The sequence below is a fragment of the Hyperolius riggenbachi genome, chromosome 3, assembly GCF_040937935.1.
Source record: "Hyperolius riggenbachi isolate aHypRig1 chromosome 3, aHypRig1.pri, whole genome shotgun sequence".
NCBI classification, from domain to species: Eukaryota; Metazoa; Chordata; class Amphibia; order Anura; family Hyperoliidae; genus Hyperolius; species Hyperolius riggenbachi.
This window is the reverse complement of record NC_090648.1, coordinates 423,043,412-423,065,110: the sequence shown is the minus strand read 5'-3', so window position 1 is coordinate 423,065,110 and position 21,699 is coordinate 423,043,412. Positions and strand designations below refer to the sequence as shown.

At 48.7% G+C, this 21,699-nt stretch overlaps 1 long non-coding RNA gene across 2 annotated transcripts; it reads right to left on the bottom strand.

Annotated features, from left to right (window-relative positions):
* Nucleotides 1-3,594: 3,594 nt before the first annotated feature.
* On the bottom strand, nt 3,595-17,655 carry LOC137564130 (uncharacterized). 2 transcript variants are annotated; one of them, XR_011030531.1, is made up of 5 exons: nt 17,224-17,655; nt 8,795-8,930; nt 8,588-8,702; nt 8,268-8,501; nt 3,595-3,943 (listed from the first exon to the last, which is right to left on the bottom strand). It is a non-coding gene; the product is annotated as an uncharacterized lncRNA (long non-coding RNA). The 2 variants fall into 2 exon arrangements; XR_011030532.1 differs by lacking the exon at nt 17,224-17,655 and adding an exon at nt 16,190-16,424.
* Nucleotides 17,656-21,699: the final 4,044 nt, after the last annotated feature.

Here is a 21,699-nt window from a genome sequence, read left to right as displayed (position 1 = left end):
GACCTCCATGCAGTCAGATTGGACAGACAAAGCGGAATAGTGACCTCCATGCAGTCAGATTGGACAGACACAGCAGAATAGAGAATTCAATGCAGTCAGATTGGACAGACACAGCGGAATAGAGACCTCCATGCAGTCGGATTGGACAGACACAGCGGAATAGAGACCTCCATGCAGTCGGATTGGATAAACACCAGAATAGAGACCTCCATGCAGTCAGATAGATTGGACAGACACAGTGGAATAGAGAATTCAATGCAGTCAGATTGGACAGACACAGCAGACTAGAGACCTCCATGCAGTCAGATTTGACAGACACAGCGGAATACAGACATGCTGGGTGGGGGTGACACAGGCTGCCTATTAGTGGCATATTGTGTGCACATGCTGGGTGGGGGTGACACAGGCTGCCTATTAGTGGCATATTGTGTGTGCGCATGCTGGGTGGGGGTGACACAGGTTGCCTTTTAGTGGCTTATTGTGTGCGCATGCTGGGGAGGGGGGTGACACAGGCTGCCTATTAGTGGCTTATTGTGTGCACATGCTGGGTGGGGGTGACACAGGCTGCCTATTAGTGGAATATTGTGCGCGCATGCTGGGTGGGGGTGACACAGGCTGTCTATTAGTGGCATATTGTGTGCACATGCTGGGTGGGGGTGACACAGGCTGCCTATTAGTGGCATATTGTGTGCGCATGCTGGGTGGGGGTGACACAGGCTGCCTATTAGTGGTATATTGTGTGCACATGCTGGGTGGGGGTGACACAGGCTGCCTATTAGTGGAATATTGTGCGCACATGCTGGGTGGGGGTGACACAGGCTGCCTATTAGTGGCATATTGTGTGTGCGCATGCTGGGTGGGGGTGACACAGGTTGCCTTTTAGTGGCTTATTGTGTGCGCATGCTGGGGATGGGGGTGACACAGGCTGCCTATTAGTGGCTTATTGTGTGCACATGCTGGGTGGGGGTGACACAGGCTGCCTATTAGTGGAATATTGTGCGCGCATGCTGGGTGGGGGTGACACAGGCTGCCTATTAGTGGCATATTGTGTGCGCATGCTGGGTGGGGGTGACACAGGCTGCCTATTAGTGGCATATTGTGTGCGCATGCTGGGTGGGGGTGACACAGGCTGCCTATTAGTGGCATATTGTGTGCACATGCTGGGTGGGGGTGGGGGTGGGGGTGACACAGGCTGCCTATTAGTGGCATATTGTGTGCACATGCTGGGTGGGGGTGACACAGGCTGCCTATTAGTGGTATATTGTGTGCACATGCTGGGTGGGGGTGACACAGGCTGCCTATTAGTGGTATATTGTGTGCACATGCTGGGTGGGGGTGACACAGGCTGCCTATTAGTGGCATATTGTGCGCGCATGCTGGGTGGGGGTGACACAGGTTGCCTTTTAGTGGCTTATTGTGTGCGCATGCTGGGGAGGAGGGTGACACAGGCTGCCTATTAGTGGCTTATTGTGTGCGCATGCTGGGTGGGGGTGACTCAGGCTGCCTATTAGTGGCATATTGTGTGCGCATGCTGGGTGGGGGTGACACAGGCTGCCTATTAGTGGCATATTGTGTGCGCATGCTGGGTGGGGGTGACACAGGCTGCCTATTAGTGGCATATTGTGTGCTCATGCTGGGTGGGGGTGACACAGGCTGCCTATTAGTGGCATATTGTGTGCGCATGCTGGGTGGGGGTGACACAGGCTGCCTATTAGTGGCATATTGTGTGCGCATGCTGGGTGGGGGTGACACAGGCTGCCTATTAGTGGCATATTGTGCGCGCATGCTGGGTGGGGGTGACACAGGCTGCCTATTAGTGGCATATTGTGCGCACATGCTGGGTGGGGGTGACACAGGCTGCTTATTAGTGGCATATTGTGTGCACATGCTGGGTGGGGGTGACACAGGCTGCCTATTAGTGGCATATTGTGTGCACATGCTGAGTGGGGGTGACACAGGCTGCCTATTAGTGGCATATTGTGTGCGCATGCTGGGTGGGGGTGACACAGGCTGCCTATTAGTGGCATATTGTGTGCGCATGCTGGGTGGGGGTGACACAGGCTGCCTATTAGTGGCATATTGTGCGCGCATGCTGGGTGGGGGTGACACAGGCTGCCTATTAGTGGCATATTGTGCGCACATGCTGGGTGGGGGTGACACAGGCTGCTTATTAGTGGCATATTGTGTGCACATGCTGGGTGGGGGTGACACAGGCTGCCTATTAGTGGTATATTGTGTGCGCATGCTGAGTGGGGGTGACACAGGCTGCCTATTAGTGGCATATTGTGTGCGCATGCTGGGTGGGGGTGACACAGGCTGCCTATTAGTGGTATATTGTGTGCGCATGCTGGGTGGGGGTGACACAGGTTGGCTATTAGTGGCCAATACTGGGTTAAAGTTCCTCTTAATGTGCATATGGCTGAACCTCTCAAGTTTCAGGATTACCCTGCTGAACCTCATCAATAATACAAGAGCAACTGGGTCTCATCTCTGCACATCTGGGGAGAGACAATACACAGGATGACAATGTACTCAGATCTAGACTGTAAACACACTTGGTCCTGCACAAAACACAAATAAAGCATCTCCTACAAAATCTCACTCATGTCCACACCAAGACGTACCACTTTTATGGCATTAAAGGACAACTATCGATTAACATGTTTTCTTAAACTGGCCTGGGAATAGCTTGTGTAGGTGTTCCTAAATACTGCTGTATCTGTACCCATGCTCATCTCTTCCTTTAATGTTATCAAATTCTTTTCATGGAGTGGTGTTGGGACCAGGGCCTTGGATCAGTGAATGATGAGGGGAGGGGGAAATCCCTTTCCCTACATATGTTAACCCTGTATGTACTTTATATATTTAGCAGATGACAGGTCTAAACTGCAGCTGTAGTTTTGTCTCTCTGAATAGCTCATTCAGAGAGATAAAACACAGGCTTTTGAAGGTTGTCTGTCTAAGGATACACTGACATGTGCAGAGCAAGCAGGCTGAAATGTATCCATCTGCAGCATAAAAAAACATTCTCTTTTGTGTGTGTAACCTAATACCAAGGCAAGATTTTCATACTAAAGTATTTTGCTGTAGCCTTCTGAAATATGCAGAGACCAGCACTGACTGTATTGTCACTTTTCTCATAAAGCACAGACTCCCCTTTGCTAAAAAATCATTCCAATGCAGCTACAATCTAATGAATTACAGCTTTTGCCTCTTATGTTAATGTTTACGCAGCTACTTAGACATACTTTGTACATTGTAATTTTAGAACACTTGGTTATTGATAGTTGTCCTTTAATGAAAACACAGAGCCTTCCTACTTTTTCCTGCTGTTGTCATACCTGGTGCAAAAGGCTGTAACGCTATGGTGGAGATGGAGGATAAACTGCTGCTGCCTGCACAAGAGTGAAGGGAAAACACTTCACACAGGAGCCAGAGAATGACTGCCTGAATATGTATACTCTGTGGAGAAAAGGAAAAACATTGCCTCACGCGGTCACATCAGCTCTTACAGAATTACAAGCTGAAGCATGACCAAATATTCAGATAAGTAATGCCTCTTTTGTATAAACAATTATCTTTTAATTGCCCTGGGTGCTGCACCATGTAACAATCTGATAAAATATTGAGAAAAAATCTGCAGCAAGATAGTGTAGTCCCGTGATCCCGCGCACACACAGGTGGGGGCGCTGCGGTTTACAGAGTTGGTATTTATAATAACTGCAAATTGTCCAAGTTTGATTTCACCTCTCTCTGATAAATTAGTGAGGATGTTGTCTGTCATACAGGAAGTAGAAATTAATAATGTTGTTAGTCCAATCAAGGCTAGACGTCACTGCTCGTTCTGCTGCCCTTCTGTAACTGCAGACACTGCGCCTTGTCCTTTGTTTACATCACTGATGCAAGCCCATTGGCCGTCCACAGACTCCTATCACAGGGTCACCTGTAATCAGAGGAGAAACATATCAATTAAGCATATAGTTGGAGAAAGATTTCCAGACTATGGCCAGTCTTTTGTATGTAGTGCAGGTGGCTGTATTTGCTACTCTCAAATGTGTTCTCCTTGTCCCTGCACAGGCGCACGCTACCTCCCAGTCCCTGCATGGAAGCACACGACCTCCCAAGTCCCTGCACCGGCGCACACGACCTCCCAAGTCCCTGCACCGGCGCACACGACCTCCCAAGTCCCTGCACGGGCGCACACGACCTCCCAAGTCCCTGCACGGGCACACACGACCTCCCAAGTCCCTGCATGGGCGCACACGACCTCCCAAGTCCCTGCACGGGCGCACGCTACCTCCCAAGTCCCTGCACGGGCGCACACGACCTCCCAAGTCCCTGCATGGGTGCACCCGACCTCCCAAGTCCCTGCACGGGCGCACACGACCTCCCAAGTCCCGGCACGGGTGCACACAACCTCCCAAGTCCCTGCACAGGTGCATACAACCTCCCAAGTCCCTGCAGGGGCGCACGCAACCTCCCAAGTCCCTGCACGGGCGCACGCAACCTCCCAAGTCCCTGCACGGGTGCACGCGACCTCCCAAGACCTTGCACGGGCGTACGCGACCTCCCAAGTCCCTGCACTGGCGCATGCGACCTCCCAAGTCCTTCCACGGGTGCACATGACCTCCCGAGTCCCTGCACGGGCACATGCGACCTCCCAAGTCCCTGCACAGGTACACGCAACCTCCCAAGTCCCTGCACAGGGCTGCACTGGAATTACCTGCCTGTATACTATTCTGCAGGGCTGTGGAATTGGTACAAAAATTATCCGACTCCTCAGTTTATGAAACCACTGACTGACTTTCAGGTACCCAAAATTGCTCCGACTCCTTAGTCTTATACTTACAGTATACTATATACTATTGTCTTATACTTACCAGAGCTGTGGAGTTAGTACAAAAAACATCTGACTCCTCAGTTTATGAAACCACCGTCTCTTACTCCAGGTACCCAAAAATTGCTCTGACTCCTCAACTCCACAGCCCTGCTATTCAGCCTACTAGATGGGGAGGGGTTACGTTAAAAGGAATCTGAAGTATGTGGGATATGGAGGTTGACATATTTATTTAATTTAACAGTGCAAATTGCCTGGCTGTCCTGCTAATACTCTTCCTCCGATACTTTAAGCCATAGACCCTGAAGAAGACAAGACAAATAACATTTATATTGCGCTTTTCTCCTGGCGGACTCAAAGGGCCAGAGCTGCAGCCACTAGTGTGCACTCTATAGGCAGTAGCAGTGTTAGGGAATCTTTCCCAAAGTCTCCTACTTAAAGGGAACCTAAACTAAGAGGGATATGGATGTTTCCTTTTAAACAATACCAGTTGCCTGACTCTCCTGCTGATCAATTTGCTGCAGTAGTATCTGGATCTCACACCTGAAACAAGCATGCAGCTAATCCAGTCTGACTTCAGTCAGAGCGCCTGATCTGCATGCTTGTTCAGGGGCTGTGGCTAAAGTATTAGAGACATAGGATCAGCAGGAGAGTCAGTCAACTGGTATTATTTTAAAAGGAAAAATCCATATCCTTCTCAGTTTAGGTTCCCTTTAATAGGTGCTGGCTTACTGAAAGGGAAGCGCTTGGATTTGAACCTTGGTCTGCCGTGTCAGAGGCAGAGCCCAATACCAGTACAGATCAGATGTTTCTGACAAAAACCTGACAAGATTAGCTGGATGCTTGTTTTAGGTGTGTGACTCAGACCCTACTGCAGATAGTAAAATCAGGACAGTCAGGCAACTGGTATTGTTTAAATGGAAATAAATATGGAAGCCTCCATATCCCTCTCACTTCAGATTCCCTTTAAAGTACCTGCTCAGCAGCTTCTGCACCAACCACTTCCTGCACGACAGTTCTCCTGAGCAGCAGTCCGCGGTCTCAGACAGCGTCGGTGTCATACAACTTTTCACTGTATTTATGTAAATTAGGAGACCAGAAAAAAGCGTATCCTTTTAGCGGCGCGCCACTACACCAGTTACTCACCAGTATACAGACAAAGATAAGTACATAGCAAATCATTTTTTTCATAAAGATGAGCTTGAATTTTTAATATGTGCAAAAAATTGATTCACAAATCTTCAAAAGAAATTCATCTTAAGACACGACATCCCATAAAAAAGTGCAATATCAAAACAGTAAGATTAATTGTTTTTATAAGACGACAACATCAACTTGTTGTGGACTCTCCCTTGGTCGGTTCAGCCTGTGTGTGGTGTTTTTCTATATTTGGAAGTGGTGATTCCTGGCTTGGTTGTTGTCCAGATGCTGCTCCATTTGTTGCCCTATTCACATTGCAGGTGGATATTCCTGGCTTAGTTTTGGTCCAGATGGTTTTCCATCTTATGCTGTGTGTATAGTGCAGATGTACAATTGTTTGTGAAGGCCTGAAGAAGGGTCTACCTGAAACAAGTCAACGTCATCTTTTAAAAATAATTGATCTAACGGTTTTGATATTGCACCTTTTTATGTGTTGGCGTGTCTTAAAGGGTTCTCTGGTATGTTTAAAAAAAAGCTAAAACTGACACTAAAGTGGGGCTTCTATTGGCCCCCTGCAGCTGTAATGTCCCGTGCCATCCTCCGATGCTTTATTCCCCGCCGCCGGTAACCTGCTAATTATTCATCTAACCAGACGAATAGAACTGCGGCTGCGTGTCTGCGCTCCCGCGCGCAGGAGCGAGCATGCACGTCATTGGAAGCTTACTGTGCAGACACAGTAGAAATTTTCTTGTACTGCCCCTGCGCAGTAAGCTCCCGATAACGAGCGCGGACACGGCCGCACAGCCGCAGTTCTATTTGTCTAGTTAGACGAATAATTAGCAAGTTACCGGCAGCGTGGAACGGAGCACCAGAGGAGGACGGCACAGGACATTACAGCTACAGGGGGCCGATAGAAGCCCCAGGTAAGTGTCAGTTTTAGCTTTTTTAAACATACCAGAGAACCACTTTAAGGGCCAGTGCACACCAAAAACCTCTAGCAGATCCGCAAAACGCTAGAGGTTTTTGAAGCAGATTTTCAAAGCATGTTTAGAGAGATTTTATAAACATGCCTAGCGGTTTTTGGAGCGTTTTTGTATAGCAGATTCCATATATTTTTACAGTAAAGCTGTTACTGAACAGCTTCTGTAACAAAAAAGGCCTGGAAAACCGCTCTGATCTAGCGTTTTTCAGATCAGTTTTCCACTTTCCTATACTTTAACATTGAGGCAGAAACGCCTCAGAAATCTAAAAAATGCTGCAGCCCCCAAGTTTGCGTTTGTAGGAAAAACGAACCGCTCTGGTGTGCACCATCCCATTGAAATACATTACCCAAGCAGTTTTCAATCAGCTAGCGTTTTTAAAAACGTTCCAGAACCGCTCTGGTGTGCACCAGCCCTAAGATCAACTTCTTTTGAAGATTTGTGAATCAATTTTTTGTACTTTTTGGATATGTTACGGCCAGAACCTGAAGTCTGGCTACTTCGGGTTCAGGCCGGTCAAAATGCGAAGTGGCCGGGCACCTGCGGCCAATGGTAGAAATGAAAAGTTTCCCAAATGAATTCATATCCCGGCGGCGTTAAATGAATGAATTCCCGGCGGCATTATGTGACCGGATGAAGCCGTCTCTTCGGCTGTGCCTCCTCTCCTCCCCCTGCCCCTCTCCTATGCAGCTGTGGCAGCCGGGGACCACGCGTGTCCCCCAGGATCGTTGGTAGCGGCAGGGAAGCAGAGCGGGAAGGCTGCAGACATCGCTTCTGCCAGCAGCCACTCTGCAGAGGAACAAAAGGCAGGATTCCCTGCTGCTACGAACAACTCTGAGGGACACGCATGTCCCCGGCTGCCAAAGCTGCATAAGAGAGGGGCAGGGGGAGGAGAGGAGGCAGAGCCGAAGAGGTGGCTCCATTAGGTCTGCGGCTTCATCCGGTCACATAATGCCGCCGGGGAATTCATTCATTTAACGCCGCCGGGATATTAATGCATTTGCGAAACTTCATTTCTAACATTGGCTGCAGGTGAACAGCCACTTCGCGTTTTGACCGGCCAGAACCCGAAGTGGCCAGACTTTGGGTTCTGGCCGTAACAGATATATTAAAAATTCAAGTTCATCTTTATGAAAAAATTAGGGAAATTCTCCTAGATAGAGACAAAGACAACCTCAGCAAGGTCATAGAAGCTATACATATATATTTCTACAATATCCAACAATTAAACAAAATCGTTCTGGAGTTGGAAAGTCAGAGGAAATCTCCACAACAGGAGCCCAGAAAGCTGCAAAACCCCTCCCCTTTACCGCTATTCACACTGCACCAGCTCTGACTTCCACGGGCCACAAATGCTCTTCTTTGTATTCACAAGGGCAGGTGAGCACGGACATGGCTACGCATCTTGTTATCTCCCCTGGACACAGCCTGGATGTTGGCGGTGATGGACCAGCTCACGTGCCACACCACATCATTGAATTTATGCAGTAGTTTTGGTGTCCAGCTGCTCATGGCACGCATGTCCAGATGTAAACTCTGCCGTCCTGTAAGACAGACCCAACAATGGTTTGTTACAACAGAGCTGGATTACCGCAGATGTATGGAATAGAAAACTCCTCTTCATGTTTACCTGAGAGCAGCAGGCTATAGTGCAAGTAGGGAGACCAATAGAGGGAGCCCAGGCCACATCTCTCGCCCAATCACTGTGTGCCTTTAGCTTCTGGTCTTCCTTCCACTGACCATCCCTGAATAAAAGGAGAGAGTGCTGAACACTTTCCTCATTTACAAAGAGGTGCCTCCTCTCCACCACTGCCCTGTCAGGAGAGCTCCAACTTACCTCCAGATCTTTACCAGGTTGTCACAGCCACCAGACACAAATCTGTTGATGTAATTTGGCCTCTGTCCAGATGGCCGCTGATCCACCAAACTGCAGGCACCACTGAAGGGGCCCAACTCACAGCATTAAACCTGATCTATGGAGGGACAAAAGCAGAATTATTTACCATCAGCTTGGTAGAGCCAGCACAGCAAAGGCCAGAAACAACATGCAGAGAACCTCACACTAATAAGCTTAAAGTAAACCTGTATACACAACTGCCCTTTGGGGGTACTTACCTCGGGAGGGGCAAGCCTCTGGATCCTATAAGGCTTCCCTGTCCTTCTCAGCAGCCTCAATCCAGCACTGGCTTCCCCAGAGAAACGGCCACCACAGTATTGACATCATTGAGCCTCATGCAAGCTTGCCAATTGGGCGCGGCAGAAATAGCCAAGCATCTGCGCAGTGGAGTAGACCTGATTAGGCTCGGCTATTTCCACCAGAGCTCAAATGGCAAGCAGCTACTGCGCCTGTTCGGGAAACCAGTGATGGAAGCCGCTAGTTCACAATCTGGCAACAACTTTCCAGGGAGCCAGCGTTGGATTGGAAGTGCTGAGGATGACGAGGGAAGCCTTATTAGTATCCAGGGGCTTCCCCCTCCGAGGTAAGTACCCCCCAGGGGCTCTTTTTTTCTTTAAAGCAATTCTGAAGTGAAGACAACACAGAGGCATGACAGCACATATGAATAAGTACCAGCATATGTGGGCAGAGCCTCTAATAGGCAGACTGCTCCCATTGCATCCAAAACAGATGCTAGAATATGCATTAACTACCCTAATCTCTAATTAAAGGGAAATGTCATGCAAACATAGTATAACCTGGCAGCAGCTAGCAATAAAGTAGAACTTACATTTTGTATAGAGCAGGGAGAAATGGCAGTGCTTCGTAAAGCCAGGCCGCATTTGTTTGCATGCTAAAAAACTGTTTTGGAAGCTAACATCCTCCATTAGCCTATAAAAGGCTCTGGGCTGGATGTCATTCAGATGCAGCCTGGCTGCCTCTTGGTTGAAATAGTAAGGCTCAAAGTAATATTGAAATAAAGATAGATACCTTCTAGATCCTCACCCCATGCCCCTGGTCTACCGCTGTTCAAATGGTGTCACCGAGTACTTCCGAAGACTAGCTGTTCTGTATTACAAGGTGCTAGTCCAGGCTCACAGCTGCACCTGTTCTCAGAACCACTCAGAGAGGCAAGTGTTTCCAAAGCCTTCTAAGGAGTCCCAAAGGCTCTGGGATCTCAATGGAGGCACGGCGCTGAAACAATGGCATGGAGAGGACTGGGAAGGCTCTATGGGATTCAGAGCCATCCCTCTACATAGGTGAATATCTAACTTTTTTTTAGTTTCGCTTCAGTATTGCTTTAACCACTTCCAGACCACGCTATTTGAAATCTATGCCGTTTGGGACCTGTTATCCCTGCCAGGGAGTACATTTCAATTAGCCCGCTGCACACTACCGCCGATTGTGCCGATCTCCCGCCACTGCAGCTTACTCGCCCTGCTGTCAGTACGTGCTAACAGGGTGTGCTGACAGTGACCTGAATATAAAACAAGACTGAATATACAGTGTCATCTGGGGGCCAAACGTGCACTGCTGCAATTGGGAAATGTACATTGTTAGCGTTTATTCGGGTTTTGCTTTTTTTCCCCCGCAAAAAGAAAGCTCTCTTTTTCCTGCACAATCCATGCCTCGGTAATTACAAAGTATTCCTACGCATTAAAAAAAAACACAGGACAAACGTGAAAAATCACATGCGGAAAACACAATTGCAAATGCGGATGCGCTATTGCGGAAACCAGTGAATCCTGATCAACGGCCCATAGGGTTGCATTGGATCTAATGGTCCAATAATGCATTTAGATCGATTTTCAATAGATTTCATCCTGAAATCTATTGGAAATATGTTCCTAGTGTGTGGCACACATCAGATAGATTCCTGTCAGATTCGACTTAACAGGCATCTGACAGAAATCTGATGGTCGAACTTGCTGCAAATCTATCAGTGTATGGCCACCTTTACAGTGTAAACACAATGGCCCTGATTCACAAAGCGGTGCTAACAGTTAGCACCCTGGTGAAAAGCCCTTTATCACGCCTTGGGCCTGATTCACAAAGCGGTGCTAACAGTTAGCACCCTTGTGAAAAGCCCTTTATCACGCCTAAACTCAGTTTAGGCATGATGGGCCTGATTCACAAAGCGGTGCTAACAGTTAGCACGCTGGTGAAAAGCCCTTTATCATGCCTAAACTCAGTTTAGGCATGATAAGTTTAGGTGTGATAAGTTTAGGTGTGATAAGTTTAGGCATGATAAGTTTAGGTGTGATAAGTTTAGGCATGATAAGTTTAAGCGCCAACTGCGTTAGCACCGCAGTGCACAGCTGATCAAAAGTTTTACGCTAGCAAAGTCTGGTGCACTTCGTATAAAGTTTAATGGCGCTGCTTTACGTGCGGGACTTTGCAAGCGATCTAAACTTATCTAAACTTATCATGCCTAAACTTATCACACCTAAACTTATCATGCCTAAACTTATCACACCTAAACTGGCTTTTCACCAGCGTGGTGCAATGGTTATCATGCCTAAAGTCTCTAACTGGGTTAACACCGCTTTGTGAATCGAGCCCGATAAGTTTAGGCATGATAAGTTTAGGTGTGATAAGTTTAGGGGCTCGATTCACAAAGCGGTGCAAAGTGTTAGCACCGTGGTGAAAAGGCCCTTATCACGCCTAAAGTCACTTTAGGCATGATAAGAAGAAACTCGCGCGAAGTTGCCGCGCGTACGCGCGTAAGTGCGCGCGCAACACCCGACGCTTCGCGCGAAGCTCCCATTAAACCCTATGGGACTTTGCGCGCGCTCTCACGCGCGTACGCGCGAACGCGCTTACGCGCGGTAACTTCGCGCGAAGAGCAAGAAAAATCGGTGATAACTCAGTGGTGAAAAGGTTATCACGCCTAAAGTCTTTTAGGCGTGATAACTGGGTTATCACCGCTTTGTGAATCGAGGCCCAAAACTCAGTTTAGGCATGATAAGTTTAGGTGTGATAAGTTTAGGGGCTCGATTCACCAAGCGGTGCAAAGTGTTAGCACCGTGGTGAAAAGGCCCTTATCACGCCTAAAGTCACTTTAGGCATGATAAGAAGAAACTCGCGCGAAGTTGCCGCGCGTACGCGCGTAAGTGCGCGCGCAACACCCGACGCTTCGCGCGAAGCTCCCATTAAGCCCTATGGGACTTTGCGCGCGCTCTCACGCGCGTACGCGCGAACGCGCTTACGCGCGGTAACTTCGCGCGAAGAGCAGGAAAAATCGGTGATAACTCAGTGGTGAAAAGGTCATCACGCCTAAAGTCTTTTAGGCGTGATAACTGGGTTATCACCGCTTTGTGAATCGAGCCCTAGGTGTGATAAGTTTAGGCATGATAAGTTTAGGTGTGATAAGTTTAGGCATGATGGGCTCGATTCACAAAGTGATGCTAACCCAGTTAGAGACTTTAGGCGTGATAGCCATTGCACCACGCTGGTGAAAAGCCAGTTTAGGGGCCTGATTCACAAAGCGGTGCTAACAGTTAGCACCGTGGTGAAAAGCCCTTTATCACGCCTAAACTCTGTTTAGGCATGATAAGTTTAGGTGTGATAAGTTTAGGTGTGATAAGTTTTTAGGTGTGATAAGTTTAAGTACCAACTGGGCTAGCACCGCAGTGCACAGCTGATCAAAAGTTTTGCGCTAGCAAAGTCTGGTGCACTTTGCATAGAGTTTAATGGCGCTGCTTTGCGTGCGGGACTTTGCGTGCGATCTAAACTTATCTAAACTTATCATGCCTAAACTTATCATGCCTAAACTTATCATGCCTAAACTGAGTTTAGGCATGATAAAAATGGTTATCACGCCTGGGGCTCGATTCACAAAGCGGTGCAAAGTGTTAGCACCATGGTGAAAAGGCCCTTATCACGCCTAAAGTCACTTTAGGCATGATAAGAAGAAACTCGCGCGAAGTTGCCGCGCGTACGCGCGTAAGTGCGCGCGCAACACCCGACGCTTCGCGCGAAGCTCCCATTAAACCCTATGGGACTTTGCGCGCGCTCTCACGCGCGTACGCACGAACGCGCTTGCGCGCGGTAACTTCGCGCGAAGAGCAGGAAAAATCGGTGATAACTCAGTGGTGAAAAGGTCATCACGCCTAAAGTCTTTTAGGCGTGATAACTGGGTTATCACCGCTTTGTGAATCGAGCCCTAAGTGTGATAAGTTTAGGTGTTATAAGTTTAGGCATGATAAGTTTAGGCATGATAAGTTTAGATAAGTTTAGATCGCGCGCAAAGTCCCGGACGCAAAGCAGCGCCATTAAACTCTATGCAAAGTGCACCAGACTTTGCTGGCGTAAAACTTTTGATCAGCTGTGCACTGCGGTGCTAACCCAGTTGGTGCTTAAACTTATCACGCCTAAACTTATCACACCTAAATTTATCATGCCTAAACTTATCACACCTAAACTTATCACACCTAAACTTATCATGCCTAAACTGAGTTTAGGCATGATAAAGGGCTTTTCACAAGCGTGCTAACTGTTAGCACGGCATTGTGAATCAGGCCCGATAAGTTTAAGCACCAACTGGGTTAGCACCGCAGTGCACAGCTGATCAAAAGTTTTGCGCCCATAGGGCTCGATTCACAAAGCGGTGCTAACCCAGTTAGAGACTTTAGGCGTGATAACCATTGCACCATGCGAAGTTACCGCGCGTAAGCGCGTTCGCGCGTACGCGCGTGAGTGCGCGTGCAAAGTCCCATAGGGCTTAATGGGAGCTTCGCGCGAAGCGTCGGGTGTTGCGCGCGCACTTACGCGGCAACTTCGCGCGAGTTTCTTCTTATCATGCCTAAAGTGACTTTAGGCGTGATAAGGGCCTTTTCACCACGGTGCTAACACTTTGCACCGCTTGGTGAATCGAGCCCCAGGTGTGATAAGTTTAGGCATGATAAGTTTAAGCACCAACTGCGTTAGCACCGCAGTGCACAGCTGATCAAAAGTTTTGCGCTAGCAAAGTCTGGTGCACTTTGCATAAAATTTAATGGCGCTGCTTTGCGTGCAGGACTTTGCGCATGATCTAAACTTATCTAAACTTATCAAGCCTAAACTTATCATGCCAAAACTTATCACGCCTAAACTTATCACACCAGGGGCCTGATTCACAAAGCGGTGCTAACAGTTAGCACGCTGGTGAAAAGCCCTTTATCATGCCTAAACTGGCTTTTCACCAGCATGGTGCAATGGTTATCATGCCTAAAGTCTTTTAGGCGTGCTAACTGGGTTAGCACCGCTTTGTGAATCGAGCCCCTAGACTGGCTTTTCACCAGCGTGGTGCAATGGTTATCATGCCTAAAGTCTCTAACTGGGTTAGCACCGCTTTGTGAATCGAGCCCAAGGGCCTCGATTCACAAAGCGGTGATAACCCAGTTATCACGCCTAAAAGACTTTAGGCGTGATGACCTTTTCACCACTGAGTTATCACCGATTTTTCCTGCTCTTCGCGCGAAGTTACCGCGCGTAAGCGCGTTCGCGCGTACGCGCGTGAGTGCGCGCGCAAAGTCCCATAGGGCTTAATGGGAGCTTCGCGCGAAGCGTCGGGTGTTGCGCGCGCACTTACGCGCGTACGCGCGTACGCGCGGCAACTTCGCGCGAGTTTCTTCTTATCATGCCTAAAGTGACTTTAGGCGTGATAAGGGCCTTTTCACCACGGTGCTAACACTTTGCACCGCTTTGTGAATCGAGCCCATGGAGTTCACTGCATAGGAGACAAGCTGCAAGAGAACCCCACTATGACCATTATATTGCATGGATTTACTATCCACAACTGGAACTGATCTTTATTGATAATAAGACATGCAAAGTCATCTGAGAATGTCTGACCTCACAGACTACCCAGTTAGGGTGGGCAAAACCAAAACTGATATTTCAATGTTTAGTTGAGGCTAAATAAGTAATCATTCTTTGGTTTCTCTAGGATACAGTGAAAGGGGGGGGGGGGCAGCACCCATACAAAGGAGAAGGTGCGCCCAAGCAAACAGCATTCCACACCACCGGAGCTGTTAGATGCAGGAACCAAATCGTGCAGGTACCACCGATGTAATTAAAGCTTCTTTATTGATCACATCAGATAAAAATCAGCAAATACAATGACAGGCCGCTGTTTCGAGCAATCAAGCTCTTTGTTAAGTTTATAAAACTGCAATAAAAGAGTGTCCATCCAACTCACTTATATATCCATCATAGACCAATATGGTGCAGCACATCATCCATCCAATCAACAGGCGCCAGGTCATAAGAGGACCTGATGGGGAACTGCATAGGACGGGTAAACCCCGCCCCCTCCAAAATTCACACGTTGCCCAATGTTTAATCTCATGCCTAGCTTGAAACAAAAACAACCTAGGCACTACTATGTCTCACAGCGCTGTATACTTACTGTCCATATGCTCACTGTATCACCCTCAAAGGCATCTTATACCGCCGTACTATGAACATGTGCCTGGGCCGCCGACCAATCAGCTGGCACAAAGCGCCTCCCCTCACTAAGTGCTGACATAGGCAGAAGACATCTCCGCTGTCAGTAGCTAATAGTAGTTGCCGCCAACCAATCAGTGGCCAGCGTACGCAGCGCACAGCCAAACAGGAAAGAGCACTGACGTGTGCGAAAGTATCCACACCGCAACAAATAACAATGCACCTCAGAGGAAGGGGGGCGACCAATCCTATACAACCCTTTTGTATGCTGAAACCGCTGACCAATTAGCGGTCAGCCAGCACACAGCACAAATCTGCAAGTAGGCAGATGAATCCCAGAAGCCGTGCCATGCACGGCTATGGGATTCGCTGCCTCCCGCATGAAAAAATGCTGCAATGTCGTCTGAATCGATTGCAGCATTATCCCCATGGCAGAGTTTCGCCGCGCAATTTGCTTGCGGGGAAACTACGGATTCAGCCCGATTTCTGCAGCAGTGACCCTTATAGCATGCCATCTCAGATTTCTTATCTTTATAATCACTTTGCTCTGTTGCTCACTTCTTTTCCAAGTGCTGTACCAAAACCTGGCTCTTATAATGTCATCAGTCCAGCCCATAATCTGCACAGAGCATGAGCAGGATTTCCCAGGCATATTTGCATGACGGGTAGGACAAAATGCTGAAGGGGAGGACAAAATGCTGAGGGTGTACTTGCAACACTCTTGCTTCAAGAAAGTTACTGCGACTTCATTCCTGACAAAGATGCTTTTCATATTAAAGAGGAACTTCAGCCTAAACAAACATACTGTCATTAAGTTACATTAGTTATGTTAATTAAAATAGATAGGTAATATAATCTCTTACCCACCTTGTTTTTAAAGAACAGGCAAATGTTTGCGATTTCATGGGGGCAGCCATCTCTTTGGTCGAAAGGAGGTGACAGGGAGCATGAGACACAGTTCCAACTGTCCTGTGTCCAGATCACCCCTCCCAGTTGCTAGGCAACGAGAACAAAAACATCAGAAATCCCATCATGCTTTGCACAGCATCAGGGGAAAAATGCCCAGGCAGTTTTCTTTGATGGGGCGCCACTTAGCTTCTGTGCAGCTAAAAATTAGGCTTTGGTAAGAAAAACTAAGTTCTGATGCTGTGAAACTGTTAACCTGCCTGGCGTTCTATTAAGATCGCCAGGCAGGCTGCGGGAGGGTTTTTTTTTAATAAAAAAAAAACTATTTCATGCAGCCAACTGAAAGTTGGCTGCATGAAAGCCCACTAGAGGGCGCTCCGGAGGCGTTCTTCCGATCGCCTCCGGCGCCCAGAATAAACAAGGAAGGCCGCAATGAGCGGCCTTCCTTGTTTTGCTTACATCGTCGCCATAGCGACGAGCGGAGTGACGTCATCGACGTCAGCCGACGTCCTGACGTCAGCCGCCTCCGATCCAGCCCTTAGCGCTGGCCGGAACTTTTTGTTCCGGCTACGCTGGGCTCAGGCGGCTAGGGGGGCCCTCTTTCGCCGCTGCTCGCGGCGGATCGCCGCAGAGCGGCGGCGATCAGGCAGCACACGCGGCTGGCAAAGTGCCGGCTGCGTGTGCTGCTTTTTATTTGAGCCAAATCGGCCCAGCAGGGCCTGAGCGGCAGGCTCCGGCGGTACTGGACGAGCTGAGCTCGTCCAGACCGCCCAGCAGGTTAAGCAAACACCAAACCTTTTCAGTGCTGCTGAGTAGATTTTTAGTCTGGAGATTCACTTTAAACAAAAAAATGCCCACTGCTCCAGCCCCACAGATGACATCTCCAGACATTACCACTACTTCATGATTAGATCAGAATTTCCTACCACTAATGTCCCTCTCCAGCTGATATGGAACGACAAGTCATAAGGCTCTCCTTGTCAGCAGGATGTTACCTGAGGAGTCATGGCCGGTGTACTTGTACATCTTCTCCCAAGTGCCGTTTTCCTCTTTCCAGATGACGACTTTTCTGTCATAGGAGCAGGAGGCCAAGATGTTTCCATACATTGGGTGAGCCCAGGCTACCTGCCACACCGCCCCTCATGCCTGAAAAGAACAAGCAAATCTGTGAGATGGCCTTCCAGGAGGACCCTCTGCAGCTAGGAAATGATAGGATGGATGGTAGGCTGACATGAAATCATATACATGTGATAAGATTAAACTGTAACACTACATTAAATGAAAAGCACTTGTCCAGCTTCCAAAGTGCCCAGGATGAAAGGTCCAAACGTTTTTGGTGTCATTATTTAAGGTAGGATTTCAACACAATGGGCTTGATTCACAAAGCGGTGCTAACCTACTTAGCATTCCTAAAGACTTTTGGGCGTAATAACCATTGCACTAAGTAGGTTAGCACCGTTTTGAGGAATAAAGTGGCGCGCAAAGTCCGGTGCACATGGAAAGTCGCATAGGGTTTAATGTGCGCAGAGTTTATTTTATCACGCCTAAACTATGTTTAGGCGTGATAATGGGCTTTTCACCAGCGTGCTAACTGTTAGCACGCTTTAGTGAATCAAGTCCATTGAGTAGGGCTGCTCAAATCCGAATCCGGGAGATACCCAGATAGTTGCTATCCGGATATCTCCCAGTAAACCTGTGCAGGGTGGGCGGGGGGTCAAGCTTACCTGTTTGATGTCTTCTTCAACCGTCCTTGGCCCCTTCCACGATGCGTCCCACGTGCATCACGTGACTACAAACACTTCCTCCTTCACCCCGGAAGGAGGAAGTGTTTGTAGTTACGTGACCGCCGCGTGGAACGCATCGTGGGAGGTGCCAGGGACGGACGAAGAAGACGTCAGACAGGTAAGCTTGAAGCCCCCCGCCCACCCCGGACAGGCTTACTGGGAGATATCCAGATAGCAACTATCCGGGTATCTCACCGGATTCGGATTTGAGCAGCCCTAACAATGAGGTTGATTAACTAAGCTTTGCTGCTACAGCAGCGAGTGTTATAATCCCCTGTGCACGCTATGCAGCCATAGCATGCACTGTTAAATTACACTGGGCTCAGATAGTTTAAAGATAGCTCAGATAGTTTAAACACTCCACTGAACCCACCCAGAGCCCGGCAGCTCCATTGCCTTAAAAGTACGATATTCCTGCACTTTGATTGGCCCAATAGCTTGACTATTAAAGAGAGTCTGCAACCTCATATATAGCAGGGGCATGTGTGCCCCTGCTAAAACGCCGCTATCCCGCGCCTTAACGGGGGTCCCTGTCCCCCCAAATCCCCTCCGTAATGCGGGGGAGCGTTTCCGCATTGGGGCAGGGCTAACCGCCGCAGCCCTGCCCCACGCGCGTCTGTCACACGCATATCTCCGCCTCTCCCCCGCCCCTCTCAGTCTTCCTTCACTGAGAGGGGCGGGGGAGAGGCGGCGATGCGCGTCTGATAGACACGCTGGGAGGCAGGGCTGCAGCCGTTAGCCCTGCCTCCAGGAAGAGAAATGTAGAGACCAAGTCTGCGACCAACTTTTGCGGGGGGTGGGTTGGGGGTGAAGGGACCCCCGTTAAGCCGCGGGATAGCGGCGTTTTAGCAGGGGCACACATGCCCCTGCTATATACCAGAGCTGAAGCGAGATTTAGTCTTGCTTCAGTGTCTCTTTAAGTGACAAGCAGCCTACAGGGCCAATCAAAGTGCAAAAATATCGCACTTTGAAGCCACTGGACCCCGCGGGCGGGTTCAGTGGAGTGCTCGTTAAGTATAACAAAGCACTCCTTAAACTGAGCCCAGCATAATTTAACAGCGCACGCAATGGCTGCATAGTGTGCACAGGGAATTATAACACTCGCTGCTGTCATTAAGCTGCACTGCTGAAGCAGCACAGCTTAGTGAATCAACCTCAATGTGATTTAGTACTGCATTAGCCTTTTGTAAATCTAAACCTTGAGGGCCCTTTCACACTGGAGCGTTACAGTGCGGTAAATTTACCACACCACGCCCCTGGGCAATGAAAGTATATTGGGGAGTTCACACTCCCCAAGCTACGGTATGCTGCGCCGGAAGTGCCCTATCTAACGCGCTTCCAAACTTATGGTACCGCGCGGCTCCTGGGGCGATCTGTGTCAGACTGGAAGTCATGTAAGTCTAAGGCAACACACCTGTCTTTAAAAAACCCACCACAGTTTTCAGCGTCGTGCATGCTCAGATGCGAATTTTAGAAACACACTTCCGCGCATGGCATCGATCGCCCAACAGGAAGTGAGCATCACTTCCTGTTGGCCAAATGCCAGACAGGGACTACCAAGTACTGACACCGCACCGCTGCCACCAAACTGCAGTATGAAGCTGGCCTGATATAGATATGCCCAACCCAAACAATGGATCCCTCCTTAAAGTGTACCCGAGATGATTTTAAATGGTAAAAAAGAGACACAAAGGCATGTTCTCATCCGACGGACATGCCTCTGTGTGCCCTCCTTGCCACTCTCGATCCCCCTGCACCTCGCTAGTCCCCTCCCCCCCGAATCTGCTGACAAGCAGCTTGTCAGGAAAACTAATGGGGGAGGGACATCCCTTGGAGGAGAGTAACTCCTGCGTAACGCTTCTTCCCCGCCTATCAGAGTCTTCTCACTGGCTCTCCACTGCCCGCTCCCTGCCTCTCCCCCACCCCATCCATGACAATCAGCGCTCAAGAGCACCGAGCTACATCTGCAGTGTCGTGACCCCAAAGGTCACAGAAGTAAAAGTAAAGGATTGCAGCTCCCCCCCTCCTTCCCCCAGACTAGGTAGCATGCTACCATCTTTATTCTCTAATAAACAATGCCAGTTGCCTGACCATTGTGCTGATTCTTTGCCTCTAATGCTTTGGCACTGGGCATGCAGATCAGATGCTTTGACTGACAGTCTGAACTCCATTGGCTGCAGAGGCATATCTAGAGAAAACGGCGCCTATGGCAAGCACTGAAATTGTGCCCCCCACGCATCAAATTGTAAATCCAGCTGCAAGAATACTTGACATGAAAATAAAGATTGTTCTTTTACTCAACGTATTCTTGTGGTTCCCTCGCTGACCTCCTGGTCCTCATCCTTTATCCGCTGTGAGACCCAGTAAAGTGTGCATCTTAGCTAAGTCGTGCACTACTGCCCCTGCATTGGCCTGGCGGTATGCCTACTTGGTCACACTCCCGTGCCTGGGAGCATTCTGCGCCTGTACAAAATTTTCTACGGGAGTGCGATCAAGGTGCCCCGTTGTCGGCTAACGCATGTGCAGTAGTGCATACAGTTTACAGGGCTGCACAGCACATCAAGGATGAGGCCCGGGAGGACGAGGGAACTTCAAGACTTCAGGACCTGTATTCTCGAAGAAGCCCCAAGTAAGTAAAGGACATCTTGTGACCAATCTTTGTTTTAAATTAGAGGAATCTTATGACACTTATTTACAATTTCCATTCTACAGCAGGCTCCTGCCCACATTTCAGTTCTTCTTACAAATTTCCATCCATTCTACAGCTGAAGATCTAATGTTGGAAAAGGGTGGCCTGCTGTAGAATTGATGGAAATTGTAAGAATTAAAATGTGGGAAAGCAGGTGCCTGCTAGATTATGGAAATGGTAACTAAACTGAGTGAGATCAAAAGTGGAACAGTGGGAAAGTAGTTGCCGGCTGCTGCTGCAGAATAGATTTTGTAATAATAATAATGTGCTATTACAATACAGGTAGTCCCCGGTTAACAAACGAACTAGGGACTGTAGATTCATTCCAACCCTGAATCTGTTCTTAAGGCGGAACACTCTGCTATCTCTGTCCCCTGTACCTCCTCTGTGGCCCCCTTGGCTTCCAGTGTCCCCCTCTGTGTCACCACTGTCCTCTGTACCTGCTTATACAAGTTTAAAAGCCATGTTTTCTTTGAATTTTTTGTGGAAAAAAATATTTTGACTTTTTTTCCCAGAAACATAGAATTCATGCTGTTCGTATCGGTGGATCATTTGTAAGTCGGGTGTTCGTAAGTCGGGGACTACCTGTACTTAACCTCATTTCTAATTATCTTTTGATTTATAACTTAATTTCAGCTCTGCCTCTGTGACGTGCCTCAGTCTGGCTCTTAGCAGCACAGCGCGTGCAGTCACTGCCTATGTGTGTGTCAGACAGTGCGCCTGCAGCTACAGCTACACACACTTTCCTCCTCCAATCCTCTCCCACCCCCATCAGCCCCAGCGGCACACAATACAATCCTCCATGAAGCCAATAAGGAGGGAGCAGCGCTGACGTTGCCAGAGCAACCCTGATGTTGCCATGGCTGGGTCGTCATGCGGCCAATCAGGGTAGGAAGAGGATGCGAGCGGCGTCTGCGTTGACATGAGAACAAGAGAAGCTGCTGGTGGGAAGGTAACGGGCACTGCGACACAGTCCTCCTCTCCTTCTTCTGTACGGC